The following is a 16,104-nucleotide window of genomic DNA, read 5'->3' on the forward strand; positions in this document are numbered from 1 at the left end:
TCATCTAACCTATAGATGAGCTCGTGGTGGACCTGTCCTCTTTAGAAAGTGTCTTCCAAGGCTGACAATGTGTTGTGCTGCTTCACAGCCTGCCCTCAAAGCTAAGCAGCGTGTGAAACAGCTGAAAGCGCTGCTCTTGCTAGTGGCACTTCCCTCCTAACACTGCAGGTGTCACTGTAAAATAGAAAAACAGATGCTGTTCTGGTGGCTTTGCCGGGGGGGATGTACACAGCTAGGGTTTACGTGAAAATATTTGTCCTGTGGTGATAGATTAGAAGCTATCCTCTATTCTAGTACTGCTGCTTGAACTGTATTTTGCAGTCACGGTTCTCATAGGATGAACAAAATGTTGATGTTATAAAGGCAGATTTTTCCCTCTCCTATGATGTTGTCATTTGTTAGAGAATGGCATAGAATTCCTGCTCTGCAAAACCAAAGCGTTGCTTTGTCCAAGCATAGTGGAGTGGTGACAGTTCAGTGGTGTAAAAAAGTAATTTGTTTCTGCCTCCATGGGGATATGATTGTCCATGGAGTTGTATCTTTCAGGGACGCCTGAGTAATTCTGTGCAGAAGGAGGTTCAAATGCTTTAATTAGTGTGGGTATATCCAGTCCACCAAGCTATTAGGACAATAAATCCTAAATTAGGACTGTAAATCCACAGCAGGGTCTTGTCTAGTAAATATGACAGGTATCTTAACTTTGCTGTAGCACACATCCGTAAGACAGGAAGATTGTCTCCTGTCTCAAAGGTTCATTGTTAGCATAAATGTATTAAAGAATACGAAACACTTTTAGATATTTTAGTTGCGAGGGTCAGCTCAGACACCAAGTGAGATTCACCTCTCACTCAGGAATATCAGTTTTTGCTTGTTGTCTCACTATGTTCTTGCTGTATGATGGGAAGCCACTGCGTGAAGGCCAAAAAACCCCAGCCTGCCGCATTCCCCCATTGCAAGAAAAAATATCTAATTTGTCCACAATCAACCTTATGTGTCCTGTAGTATTATCACTGTCCACAGCCCCAGATCTGCCATGCAGGATTGAATTATGAGCCACAGAAACTGTCTATTCCAAGTGTGGGTTGATAGGAGCCACAGATCTGAACTGAAGCATTTCCCTTCTCACATCATACAACCACCTCTCTTATATTTGCCTTCTCTTTTCTAGATGGCTCTTTTAATTTCTGCTCACAAAGACATGCACAAGCATGGTTGCTAGTGAAAATCAATAGCAGGTTGGTTCCTAGCTCACTTAGCCATTTTGGAAAATATTCTTGGCTTACTGATATGCGCATTCTGGAGGCTAAATACCCTCCAAAAATCCACTTCAGGATCCTGTAGTCTGCCCTCCAGAGCCTAGCTTCTTTCAGTCAACAGTGGTGTTTATAAAGGAAAAAAAGCAAACCCATGCCTTTGAAATGTCTCTAGGGATATATTTTAGTACATAAATGACAAATGACTCGTATAACTTTAAACTCTAGCTCTGGCTCCTATAGCTGCTGCTGGCAGCAGGTACTACAGAGAGATAGGATTAGGAGCACTTATGTTTTCGCCATTAAATTGCCTTTATTCCATTTGTTCTTTTTCTTCTAACATGAACATGTTCTTTGCAATCTTATGGGTAACAAAAGCTATAGGAGGTATTAAAGCAGTGGGTCTATCTTTTGCCCCTGGGTGTGCTTGTGCTGCTCTCGCTAATGTCTATGGGGATACTGTGCCTGTATCCTGGGCAGAAACTTAGTCTTCAGGAGAGCTAATGAGCTTGAATTCAGCCCAGAGCTGAAGTTGTGTCTGTGTCAGCTATAGTCCCACTTAGCTGCCTTTGGGGAAAACACAGACAGACCTCTCCTAGCTATGTGCTACCTTACCCTTTCTCTTGCTGCTAATAGTTGGCATGGAAGCAAAGAAAATCTGGTCTGAAAGAGCCAGTCCACCTCCAGCCTCAAGTCAGGAACAGCTGTACCTGTGTCACTGTGTCTTGCATTTGTCTTGCAATGTAAAACTGGCCCCATGCCCCAGTTATACCCAATGCTATCCTACTATATACTAGTGATAACTCCTGGCTAGATAGGAATAATCACTTCTTTTTGTTGAATAGCATCATGTTTTTCCAGACCATTGCTCCAAGTTGTCAAGATAATTTTGACCAGCTAATGAGATCCTCTAAATCCCATTTTCAGATCTTTCCAGATTGTTTGTTGGTTTTTTTTTAATGTGATACATATTGTCTCTGCTACAGAAAATACAGACAAGAACCAGATGTAAGGCAGAGCCTGGCAGAATCCTGCTTGGTGCAGCCTTTCACTTCAGTGATGAACCCACTGGTAAATATTCCCCTCTGCAGAGTTTCCCAAAGAGTTGTTATGTTTTGTGGTGCTTTCCCTAGGTGGCTACTGATAATGTCACATGAGGCAGTCAAAAGCCTTATTGTCTCTGATATCTCTCCATGGAAATTCAGTTAGAGCAGCAGATAAAGTAAAAGTTATGCATAAGCAACTTCTATACATCCCACGTGAAAATTTCACATCTCTATGTCCAAACTAAATGCAACCATGGTAGGAAAATGCTGGATTCAGTGCACTGTCATAAGGAAAGGGACTGGTGGACTTTCCATCCCAGCAATACTCTAGTGGGATAACCCAATAAAATTGCAAGGTGTCAGATGGTGACATTTGCAGCACCTTTAAATACTGAGAATTTCCCCCTCCCTTTGTAATTTTCTATCTTTCTCTAAGCTTAGGGAAGTTCTAGGAATCCATTCAAGCAATTCTAATTAAGCACTCGAAGACAGGGAAAGTAGGGTGGCCTAATTTTCAAAGGTACTGAGTGTCCCTGGGTTCCTGTAGAGAACCTAAGCAGGTTATAGGCATCTAACTACAAGGAATGAAATGTAAAAGCATTGGCCCACAAGTGGAGTTCTGTGCTTGTGGCAGGGAAAACAGCTAGCACAGAACATTGCACAGAGAGCCTCTCCCTGTAGTTAAATCACACTGCTTCACTGCATCCAGATCTCTGGAAAGAAATCTAAATGCTACAGTCAAGGCTACCTTAGCTGCAGAGTAATCTCCTAAAACAAAGGATGGGCTGCAGTCAGGTTTCAGGCACTTGTGAGCTTCTCAAGATCACTGCTTTTCTCTCAGACATTTAAAACTTTATCAGATAATTTCCAACCTGTCTCTTTTGTTCTGAGCGCGTGCCTGTCATTTCTGTATACAGCGATTCTTGTCTGACTGCCAAGTCTTTAAACAAGAGAGAAAACCCCAAAACATTTATTATTACTCCTCCAAGCACACTTTGAATTGGGAGCTGCTGAGCCAACTCTGACCTTGTAGCAAGCATAAGATGATACTAGGGATCTCTGCCGGGTCCTGAGACAGAGCACAGGAGCCCAGCTTTTGTCGGTTGCCAGGTCAGACGGATCTAAACAGGTCTAAAGACAGACATAATGTGGAAGGCATGGGACAGGGTATAGGTACCTAAGCTGTGGCAAGTGTTTTCACGTACCAGTAGATGGTGATCTTATCATTAACTGTCAGCACACACAGATATCTCCGAAGGCATCTTCTTCACTTGGTGCTCTGGTACCAAGGTGAACCCCGCTCACTGTGCACCATCCTTAGCCCAGCCTCTCACAATCCCGGCAGCGCAGGGTAGAGGCAGGGGGTTTCTCTACCGACACAAAGACTCACTCCCTAGCACTATGCACCTGGAAACCCTACCCACTTGACAGCACCACCAGTCGCTGCAGACCTGACTGAAGCCCAGCTGATCATTTTGGCTTTTCATCTCTTGCTGCCACAGTTCCCAACCTGTGGAGCAGAGGTAACAAAGCTTACACACTTTTCAGGTGTAGTGTTAAGGTCTCCAAGCAATAGTGTTGCTCTCCCACTCGGCAAGGGAGAAGCTGGTCAGCCTTCCCAGCTGGCAGCACTGCAGCTGGCCTGCAGCGTGGACCCACCAGGATTACGTGCCAGTTCTGCCATTTCTGTTGAAACAATACATGGGATGAGAATGAAAGATTTCAGAATGCTCGCCCAATTAAGTTTTAAGTAACTTGCAGTCTGTCAGGTGTTCCCAGGGTATTTTCACTGCAGTGCTTGAGGCTCTACCAGCTCAGTGGCCCAGCCATCTCGTCACAGTTACAGCGTGCCTCTTCCCACCAATGTATAGTTGAGAATGAGTGGAAGAGCAGCTCTGTTCTGTCCCTCAGAGAAGGCTTTATTAATACATCTGGCCACCAATAATGATTTTATTAATTTTGTCATTGATCTTCGTGGAAAGTTGGTCCATCAGGCCTAAGTGAAAATGAAGCACTCTATTTAGCACTTCCAAAAGGCTGACCTAGAGCGGTAGGTTCTTTGATATGGGAAGGCATGAGCTATAGTGGACATATGATAGGACAGGTTTCTTTTATTTTTCCACATTTCTTTTACTGCAACTACAGTAAGGCCTCCTTACCTAACTTAGCCATTCTCAGACCAAGCTGAGCTAACACTGCTGACTGAGCAATTAGGGTCTAAGAGAATTCCCTCTTGCTCTTCCTAATGCATTTTGTTTCCTCTCAGACAACCAAACTTTTACATATTGTGTGGTAGTTGCAGGAAGAGAGGATAAAGCTGTACCACAGTACTCTTCTCCTTGATATGTGTAAATGCACACCTTCCTGAAGTCAGTTAGGGATTGGAGCCTCTGAGAAATGGTGCTGTAAAAAGAGCATCATTAATATCAGCTGCTTTCCTGCTGTTTAGAGGTACTAGCAGCATTTCAAACTGCATTTTTTTTTTTTACTGTTCTTACTTATTTATCTCTAAGGTAAACACTCTTAGATAAGAGATACTTCGTTTCCAGTTTCTAGTAAGGAGCACCCTCTTGGTAACCACTCTCAGAGGAAAAAGAAGAGGTGATGATGAACTCATGATGATGAATTAAAAAGCTAGAATAGCAGTGGGAAAGACTAGGCTGGAAAGACCAGGCTTTGCTCTCTGGTGCTTACACATTTTGTTCATAGTGCCTCTGAGTGCTCAGCCCACAGAGCTGCTGCTAGCACCTTTGCAAAAATTGATCATGGAGTATGCCTCTCAATTGGCTCAAAGGCACTCTTGTAACACATTTTTCAAATGGGTATAGTTAAGCTTAAAGTTTACGGTTACAAAACTGTTCCTGTGAGGCATTTTGAAGTTTTCTTAATCATGCGGCAGCTGGACCACACTGGCTAGATGTAGAGCTGAGTAAATATAAGTTTGATGGAAGACATTTTAAAAAGCTATTGGAGTCTCTTTTAAGGATGATCCAAGAAACTCCAGAAAATGTGACCTTTTCAAATGACATAAACCACTGTTTTAATTGTGCAAGTATATTAGAGACATATATTAGTATTAGTGTATTAGTATTAGTATATTAGAGATTAGTATTAGTATATTAGTGTATATTGGGCTATATCAGATAAGATATCCTGGGGTGAGCAAGATCCTAGCTGTCTAGGAAAGTGATATCAGTACCCATTTAAGTGTCTTTATTTAGGAAAACCCAAAAGGATATTTGCTAGAATATCAACATCTCCATGCTTTCAATTTCTCAGGTTGGGCAGTGATTATTCACAGCTATTTAGCCCAATATTAGCTTCTGCAACCTGAACTATGACTGTGCTCCAGTAAAATCTGGACCACTGGTCTTCTGCCACTGAACTGCTCGGCACTCAGTACGACAAGGATGCCGAAGCTGCTAGGTTAGGGGAGTAATTTCACTTGTCAGCTGTGCGTGAGGATAATAACAGGGTGTGCGCAGGATCTGGAAAGAACACATCTGTGAACCTGCAGGAAAAGAGACAACGTGCAGCCAAAGTGTATTGTGCCAATATTTAAATAATATATCTACGCGGGACAAAAGTTCTCACCTCTCCTGGTATTTCACATGATTCTATTGCTATTACTAGGAACATGGAAAACTGTTGTTGCTGTTTTTCCACACTTCAAAGAAAATGGTAGGCAGATTTTAACCTTTGACTTGTCCTGGCTAGTATTTTAGGTTAACAGACAGATTCTGAGAGAATGAAGAAGATGCATACTGATTTTTTTATAATTCCTGTGCAGGGATCCCTTCCCCTACTAGTGTGGCTAAAGCATGCCACTCCAAATACTGTAGCCATCTAATATAATCTTCTGTTCCCTTTACTCCTGCACTGCTGGACAAATGGATAGATTATTTTAATTTGTTTTATTTTTGATGATGTGTCATTCCTAGATATTACGGTAGAAAATTTTTGATAACTTCAATTTACATTTAACTCATCTTAAGTAGCATATTCTTATAAGCCTGTGAAATGGCAATTTTTAGAGATTGCCTTTTAGTTCACTGCTATTATTACTATATTATTATTCTTCTTACTTAGGTTGTCACCTAGAAGCCCAGATGGATATGCTAAAATAATTTATTAGATTGTCTTTTTTTGACTTACAGCACTAGAAGTCAGTCGTAAATTGTATGCATTAGCATGTTGAAGAAATGAATGTAAAACTGAACGTTAAATATGAGTATATATACTATGCAATTCCCTTCAGGTCACAAACTTCAAAATTAATTATTTTCACCATATATTTGGTGCTTCCAATGTCCTGAAATGACAGCCTTGGTTTCTAACCAGGGTTTTAGAGCAACCAAATAAATTCCAGGGGTATAAGGTAAGTAGCTCTTTCGTATTCCTGAATTACTTTTGAACCCTACAGTTCAACAAGAATTTAGACTCTCCAATGGAGTGCTAGGAAATTTCTGCAGTCAGAGAAAGTTTATTCTCTATTTCCATCTCAGCCCCTATTCTAACAAGAGTTAGTGAAAAATACATGAAAGGAATATATAAAATCCAGAAATTGTGGATGACAGCCATTCTTATGTGCCCATATTAGAATTATTTATTGATAGCATATGGTAGGTTTGAAAGCAAGAGAAAGAGAAAAGGAGAAAGAGAACAGGGTGGTTTTTTTAAGAGATCTGAGGCGGCTTAAATCTTTTCATGAAGGAAAATGGAAAGCTCGTGCTTCTCTTTCTGGTACTCTCAATGGGTCCTCACCCATTTTGAAAACCTGTATCTACTGAAAATGTCAGTAAGTAGCTGCTTCTATTTCATCTGAGACAGCTGAGACTTCACTACTGCACTCTGTCATGAACATCTGCAATGCTGTAGAAAGAGGTGCAAAACTGAAGAAAGGTTTTCTTTGCTATTAGCTCTCAGAAAGCCCCCTCTTGTTATCTGGGAAAACACCTAGGGCTGCTTCTTAAACACAGATCAACCCTCTGCATCTTAGTGTGTTGTACGGTCATCTGACTAAAATCCGATTCCTTTGATCGTTCTTGAGTGAATGTCCTAAACATGAATTTTCAATGTTCTTTCACTGGACTGGGGACTTTGTTATCCTTTGTACAGCAAAATGCTTCTAACTCCAGCCCTGATCCTGCAAAACACTTGAACACATGCTTAAACTTATGTGCACATGTGCTTTGCTGCAGAGAAACCAGTGCTCAGCAGTTTTCAGGTCCATTATCTGGAGGGAAAGGGGTTTGAAATATTCCGTGAGAATTGCAGAAAACAAAATTCTTTCAAGCAGACCAACACAGAGGAAAATATATTCTTTTGTTTTCTTGGGCAGGAAGGAAATGGAGTGGAAAGATAGTAAAATCTAAGCGTGCTTGACTCAAAAGTTACGTCAGAGCTGTCAGTCTGTTTTCTGTGTTAGCAGTGATTACGAACAGCCTGCTGAAAGAAGAGTGGCTGGTGCAAAGAATTGGAGCAGATTTAACTCAGCCATTTTCCTCACGTTTCATTAACACAATACTGAATTCATGCTGGACTGGGAAAGATCAACAAAAATGACAACAAGGGTCAAATATGAAGTGAAGAGGAAGTATGTCGCCCTGGCATGGATGGTAATTACTCTATGCAACATGCATCAGATCTGCATCTCAGTTTTTGTACAGCCTGTCTTTGTGCTCAGCAGGTAATGAATCACCACCATTCCTGGCAGCCAACTGACGCTAGAAGAGGAAAGTGATTGCCTGGTCTTGAGCTCTGTGGACATGTTCCATGGAAATAAAGGTGTACTCTAGTTAATTTTTTACTCTGAAACCATAACACAGTTTAAAAAACTGAATTAATTTATACCAACCTGGCTAGATTCTCTGCATCTCTAGGGGACACAGGAGTCCTGCAAGACCTGATCCAGAAACTGTTCCTATTCCTCACCGGCACAGCAAACTTAGGACACACATTCAGGTAATAAAGTATCCTGCACTATGACCTTATCTTTCTCTCTATATTCAGATTCAGCCCACAGCTATTTGAAAAGCAGGAAACTGTAAGAATAGTAGAAAAGGAGAATTCACACACACAATTTATTTTTTGCATCTTATCGAGGCCAAGAAAGTGGTACCTTTTACAACAGGATTGGATAGTTGTTTCAGAAGTGCTCAGAAATGTGAATCTTTCCTCAGAACCTGTATAAGCAAATATACAGATAAACCTGATATACAGGTTTACCTGATATACAGGGAAATATGCAAGAATAAATATTACAGAAGAAAAAGATTAAATAGATTATAGAGAAATATTACTCAGACATTATTTAGGAATGTACTAGTTTACTGCACTAGAAAATTTAGTTGAATAAGAAGGACATATTTTTTTCTGTCTACTGTGTGTAGAAGTACATAATTTTGTCCAGTTTCATTATGGGAGGTAATTGCTCTCCCATTCACATACACGGGCATGTACCAACAGAATGTCATATTAATCTCTGCCTCTCTTTTCTCCCAGGGTAGAATTATTGATTGTGAGCTTTTCTTTTGATATTTTTTTAAATAAAGTAGAGGTTGCCTTACTGATTTCATTAGAAAGGTACATGGATTTACTTTCCTTGTTTTGTAACCTTGGTTTAAAAACACCTAATTAAAGACATTTTTTTCACACCCTCCTAAGGTAGGTAGAGGTGAGGTACCAATTTAAAGACCTTAGTATTACACAGAGTTGCAGACAGCATTTAGTATTAAGGGCTGTAGTTTCCCTAAATCAATTATAATAATGCCTCTACTACTGAAATATAAATAAAAAACATTTCTAATACACTAATAATATTTAATGAAGGACTGTATCTACAAAAGCATTTAGAAACTTTAGTACTGCCTAAAGGCCCAGTGTAAAGTTGAAAAGTTAACTCTTCATTGTCCTGCTTGTTTGCCACATGACTTCTGGAGGTATGTAAAGTTTCTGCAGATCAGGGTTTGCACCAGTGAAATCCCAGTGCAATAAAGACTCTGAAGTGCAGAGCAGTGAGGTCCCCTGAATCCACAACTAGATGTTTCGTTTCCATCTCCCTAGTCTTTAGTGTACAAACCAGCATGTATTCTGACAACCTAAGTTTTATATTAAGGCAGCATGATGATCCTCCTGCAACACCTTGCTCTTTCAGCTACTGACTTAATAGACTGGGCTGCCAGAAGCTCAGCTTCTTCTCCTTCCCCTTCTTGAGGCAGTTTCACTCTGCCTATTTCCCTATCACACCCTATAGCAAAATTGTCTTAACTTCTCTTGGTGTTGCATTTTGTACATGGTAATTAGACAGTCATTGGACAGAAAGACTTACCACGTTCATTGCTTATTCAGGCATTAGGCAGGACATAGGAATTAGACGGTGACAGCAAGTTACAGTGCCAGGAATGAATCACGTTTCGTAGTAACTCTGCATCAACAAGGAATCCAATTGCAGAATATATCCTTCTCATCCCAGGCCAATGGGAATGCAGCAGCCAGTTGGCTACAAAGTCATTCTTGCTCTCCCCAGCCAATTAAAAAAAATAAATCAGTGCTATTCAGCATCTTCAGAAGTTGCCGAAAATCTTGAAGGTTCAGCACCTGAAGGACTATATTAGATGCAACTCTTTGCATTCTCAATAATTCCCCTTTGAAAGTCAAGTTTTCATCTTGTACTGAATTGGCACAGCTTCACTTGGTTTTCTCACTATTAAATGTTGCTGTTATCAAAAAAGGTTTGTTAAAAATATTGGTTAGCACAACTGCATACAAAAAGCAATGAGAAAGAGAAATGATTTCTCCTTGAAGTGAATGCTGCCTGTGAACTCGAGGATTTGATCATTTTGGCTATAATTAATCTAGTGCAGAGATAGAAGGGCTAAATCATAGTCCTTCTTCATGCTTTCTTTCCATTAAATGAAAGAGAATAGCTATTGACCTTTTGCCAGCAGCTAAAACAAAGTGGTATGTTCAGCCCACTGTTTATATGTAGGGGGGAAAAGAAGTGCCCTATAAAACATGCTCACTAGCGAGCCCATCCATTTGAAGACTATTGCCAACTTCTGCCTTTAAATGCTAAGCTTGCCAAAGCCCCTACAGTGACAGGACTCTTTCACTAAGTTTAGAGCCAGCTCTAATGATTGTACCAGTAAAACAATATCCAGCTTCTGGGATTTGGAGTCTCAGCTTTGGGGCCTGTTCCTGTGGGTAGGTGAAAGAATGAAGATGTGAGCTGTCAATTGGATGGTCCAACCCCTCCAGGGCAGCTGGAGGAGTTCTGAACTGTGGGAGCTGGAGACACACACCAGACACAGATGCAAACTGCAGGTGGGAATGGTGCCTACGCAAGCAGGTGTGCCCCTGCATCCTCTTTCAATAGAAAGGACAGCCTGAAGGAGAGACTTGGGGTGCAGAGGGTGGCTCATGACCCTGTTATTTTAGTCCTTGATTTAGACATTAGAGGACCCAAGATCTGATAACTTAGTTACAGGGAATGATTTCATTCCTGGTTTCTTTTTCCCTCTGCATTTCTATGCTAGACATGTCCATGACTGAAATACATGTGTGGCTTTATATTCACTAAGCATTCTCTACTAGTTTACTAGGAATTTCTCTTTGACTTATGGAAGGGTTTTGATTTCTTTATTTACATTTGTCTTCCTTGACAGGAGGAGGGGACTAAATGCAGCTGTCATGATATTGCTGCAAAACTAAGAAACTAGTTTGCCCTGTGGACACATCTACCTAAAAACTGAGTATCATGTAAAGGAATAGCATAACTGGTTTTCTACACTAACAAAGAGCAGAGCTCTGTTAGGCTAGCAGCTGATCAACACTTAAGCTGTAAGTTAGACACAAGATTTTAAGGAAAAAATCCCCGTTCCCTCCTCCCCACAAAGTAAAAAAATGAGGGGATATGGATCAAATTTTGCAAAAGATGATGGTGATTTTTGGTAGTGTTGAAAATTAGCAGTTTATATGAAATTATTTATCTGTTTCTATAGTAACTTAAATGATGAATGCACTTTCGGCAAGATCTGTGGAGACAAGGCAGGTAGGCCTCATAGAAAATCTCTCACAGCATCTTCCCTTCCTTTGATCTCTGACGAAGAAATCAGTACAAGTTTGGGACTCCTGACAGAAAAGTTCATGTCAGAACCTATGTAAAATTTATTGTGCAGAGCCCTGGGGGCCCTTTAAGATACAGAAAAAGTTGGGAGATGGTATAGGAATGGGGATGTGGTATGTTAGGTTTACAATTTGTACTTTCTTTTCAGAAATTACAGTTTTGCTAAAAATATAACCATAGGCCATTTCGTACAATTCCCAAGTCACTGTAGTGTTACACTGGGGGTGTGTGTATACACAAGATATACGCATATATATTATAAAAAAAAACCACAAAAAACAAACAAACATCTCTATATATACTGTCTATATATGTACATCTGAAATGAGAATATGTATGGGAAAGTTACATTCCAAAATAAAACAGAAGGAAAATAAATGGGGAAAGAAGTCTATTCATTGTAGGCAAACATGTTAACTTTCAATTTTTAAAGGCTGGCTGATTGCTCATAAGGAAATCTAGACACACACTGATGTCACTAAACCATAACCTCTCTGAAGTACCTGGAAAATGAACAAAAATTCTGCACTACAACTCAAATAAGAGGCATCTCAAATACTCATCTAAACTAAGACCCAAGTGTCTCAAAACAGGTTGTTCTCAGTCAGCATGTGTTACACATTTATATCTGATAACTCCAGTATTACTCTCTTACTTTTACAAGTTGTGAGAAGTTCCTGTTTCTAAAACTGAATGAGATGCAATCCTTTCCATTTTGTCGACCAGAATTATCAGCTAAATCATGGAATATTACTTTTCAAAGTTTTATCTGTGGAAGCTCATTGAAGGCTGTGCTTCATGTGAGCAACAACATGCAGGCAAACTGTAGTTAATATCTACATGTGGTCAGCAGTAAAACAAATTTGGCAGGCAGTGAAAGAAATTCATACCTGTTCTGAAGAGCTGACAGACAAAATATGACCCATTTCATAATCACTAAAAAGCATTTTCCCCAAAACACCTCTCCCTGTAGATCATTGGGAAAAGCTGTGGCAAGCTGCAGTTCTGAGTCACAGATTAAAGTGTGAGAACAGGTGCTGTGCTGTAATGACCGGTATTATCACTCAGAAGGGTGAATTACTATTTGATGCTCTCACTTGATACATCTCAAAACATTTTTAGAAAAGCTAGAGAGTAATTTACTGTCATTCTCTACCAAATTGCTAATGGACCCAAGAATAGCTTAAATTCATTTATCTGAGTTAATAATCACATGACAGTAGAGAAAGAAACATAATTTAGAATACACTTTTTTTTTTTCCAGATGGCTAACTCCCATTTGTTGGTAATGATGGAGAGATAATAACGCCAGAACAGAACAAATAGGAATTCAAAGAACTAAGCACCAGTATTTACAGACATCAGCAAGAAAGACAGATTGGTATAAAATAGCAAACTATTCTGTCCATTTTCACAAGCCGTTTTAAGAGACATTTTCATTCCTACTTCTCATTGAGATACATCTATAGAGCAAATGGTACTTCTTTTTATAAAGCAAAATTATGCACGGCTGGTTGCCATCTCTGGATTTTGTTTTCTGTCACTCCATTTCATAGCCTTAGCCCTGAGCCAGTGGCGGTGGCAATCCACATTCATCAGCCTCCTCCAGAGGCTTTATTTACTGCCATTTGTCTGCTTTCCCCCTCCTTTTTCTTTGCTCCCTGGTAAGCTATGTGAGCTAAATCCTGCTCCCAGTCCTAGTTCTGTAACTCTACAGCTGCCCGCTGGAGAGACAATTTAAAATTCCTGCACAGTTGTGGCAATCTACCCCCCTCTGCTTGTCTGAGGTTGGTTATGAAAAATGGTGCAAACCCCTAAATGAACAAGTACCAAGCACCGAGTCCTTATTAGACGCTAGAGGTTTTCATGGACTTCTTTCCCTGCAGGTCAAAATCCCACGTGACTCCATTGCCTTTTCCTTTTTCTTTTTTCCAGTGCTGATCTGGTGCTGTAAGTGTTGTAGGCACAGCAGGAGGCTCCTTTGAAGACAGGAGGCTCAGCTGATGAGCAGTTTAACAACATGTGAGCTTTTTCACTGACACAGGACACTGTACTGGCCCAAACACATGGCACTTTAATCATTAATTACCTGACTATGCCAGCAACTTTCAAGGTTATTTTGGGCTTTGCTCAAATGTTAGAGCAGCTTTTCCACTGATGAATTTACATCTCTGCCACAATTTCATTGTCGGGAACCTCTGCAAAGGGCTACAATGGGAGACACAGTTGTCAACTTACCGCAGTCCAGTCACTGAGGTCACTGCGTAAAGTAAGAAACTAGGACTTGCAGTACTTCATTTTCCCCTCAGGCCATCACTGCCTCGGTAGCAGCAAACTTCCATGGGACTTCAGCTGTCTCTTGCTGGTGTCCTCACAATGTCTTCTCCCGATCTGGGACTCAGGTGTTAAGCCTGGAGATAAAAAAGTTTCAAAAGTCCATCAGCTTTGCCACATCTAGTACTGAATCTGGATTTAATGCTAAACCTAAATAGCACGGGCACTCTTGCCAACTTACTGGCATCATGTCATACCAATAGTTTGCGCATGGTAAGGATCTTCTGAGTTTTGTGTGTGTGTGTAATTTCTTTCTTGCTTTCTGACTGAGTCACAGCACAAGGCAGTTTAATTATAAACAACACTGATATTACTTGAACAAGTAATTTAGCTTTTAAAGCCTCCCGCACTGAGGTGTGAGGTACAAGCTCACAGCTTCTGTCGGTGAACAAAATCAGTCATGGGTCATGCAAGTTCCTCTCCCCAGTGGCACCACATCAACCACAGCCTGGAATTACCTGGAGAGCCTGGACACTTGCGACAGCTTGCCAAACACAGAGGCTTGAACAGATGGCTCTGAGATGATGAAGCAGAAGTCAGGGTTGCAAGTATTGCTTGGGGTGCATTTAAATTAAATTGCCTATTGGCTTCTTGACAAAGGCCAGTTTTCTCTCTGGATTCCTCAAACACAAAGAAATATACTATGCAGGGATCTATGAGAGTGAAAACCAGCAAGCTAGGACTTCATTAGGAGACATCACTGTCTCAAGACTGTGTCCTCAAGTCACTGTCTCAAGACAGTCATCTTAAAGGACTGTAGAAAGCTCTTTCTGTGTAAACCATCTGCTTATTTGGGCTATTTCCAGTCCGATGCTTCTGCACTGGCAGGGCTCTCTGGTGGATGTGGCATAACACACTGTCAGTTAACAGCAATAGATTAACATTGTACGTAGTTAATAACAGTAGCATGTACAGGATTATAGATGCATATTTTGCCAATGTAAGTTTTCAGGGGAAAGACAGGAGAAGATCTTAGTCTGATGTGCACCCATCACCGTGTCAAATTTTCAGGAAATTGCTGTTACAGTTCCCAGTCTATGTAATTTTACGTAATTATTATCAAAATGCGACTCCGTATTAGGTACACATTTTACCTCACTACTGAAGTGTGGGCATAGCTATAAACTGTGTACCTGTTTTTTTTTGCTGGATACTGTGACCTAACAATGTAAAAAAAAAAAAAATCCCAAAGAAAAACATCTGCTGCTCTGTTAAAAAAGTCCAAACCTATTTGAAAACAGCCTGAGCCATAGTAATTGATAACTTGTAGCATTTCAGCCATTTTGGCTTTGAGTTTCTCAGGGGCCTCAGTCCAGCTAGTGCCATTTTAACACAGGCATCCATTATATCTGGTTCATTCCTGTTGGGTACCACTGGTCTTCTAGGAAGCTTGTAACCCTGTGAATCAGGTCAGGAAAACTGAACATCATTGAAATCAGAAACTCTGTTTTAAGCTGTTTATAAACAGTGTTGCTAAAGGGTGACAAAACTCATTAAAATCTTCCATGTTTCTTTCTCACAGCCGTCATAAGAAGTAATAAAGGGAATCCAGGTAAAAGCATACAGTTTGGTTCTCTGCCTCAGCTGCTGAGCATCACTGAGCCATGTCGAAGCTCTGACAGGCTGTTGCCATTTGAATGAACACTCCCATTAGCAGCCAATATCATAGAAATGGCAGAGATTTCTCTACTGAAATCTCTTCAGTAGGAGTGACGTAAAAGCCATCAAACTGTCTGTCAGGGTCACTCCTTTCAGGATATGTTTCTGGTTATTAAAGGTGTCTCAGAAGAAACAATCTCCCTCTTTCCTGTCCACCTCCGATCGACCATAGCATTTCTGAAATTCCTTGAGAGAATGAAGCCATGGCATGCTGCTCAGAGCAGCTACTCCTGGGCCATGCTTTATCCACGCTGCTGGGAGAGGCTTCTATGGAAATGCAGATCCATCCTTGCTTTTGCTTAAGTCAGAAAATTCCTATTACACTGAATGGGTCTATAAACACCATCCAAAGCATTTCTGTCAGTTCACAACCTCATGCTCTACCAGAAACCTCAGAAATACTGACCAGGCAAAAGCAAGTCATGTCTCACAGCCACGGCATGAGACTTTCCTTAGTCCTATTTTTAAACAGCTCCATCATGTGGATATACTTGTAGACAGATCAAATGGTGATCTTTACACAGGAATTAAATTTCAACATAGATTCCCATCCTAAGCATTAGCAATGGTTGTCCAAAAGAAATTAAGTCACACTGAATACAGATCTCTGTTGTCAGTTATGCAGCTGTTTCAAAAGTTAGTAAATAATCTAAAATTGTTACAAGTAGGTGAAAAAACTCAGATT

At 40.6% G+C, this 16,104-nt stretch overlaps 1 protein-coding gene across 1 annotated transcript in view; it reads right to left on the reverse strand.

The window, feature by feature from the left end:
- The window catches only part of GPRIN3 (GPRIN family member 3), a 93,108-nt gene extending 79,423 nt beyond the window's left edge, over window positions 1–13,685 (reverse strand). The window contains exon 1 of the mRNA XM_041125569.1: window positions 13,665–13,685. The gene's annotated coding sequence lies outside the window, so the exon portion shown is untranslated. The remainder of the gene's footprint in view (window positions 1–13,664) is intronic.
- Window positions 13,686–16,104: the final 2,419 nt, after the last annotated feature.

This window comes from Aquila chrysaetos, chromosome 1 (assembly GCF_900496995.4).
Source record: "Aquila chrysaetos chrysaetos chromosome 1, bAquChr1.4, whole genome shotgun sequence".
Taxonomy (NCBI): domain Eukaryota; kingdom Metazoa; phylum Chordata; class Aves; order Accipitriformes; family Accipitridae; genus Aquila; species Aquila chrysaetos.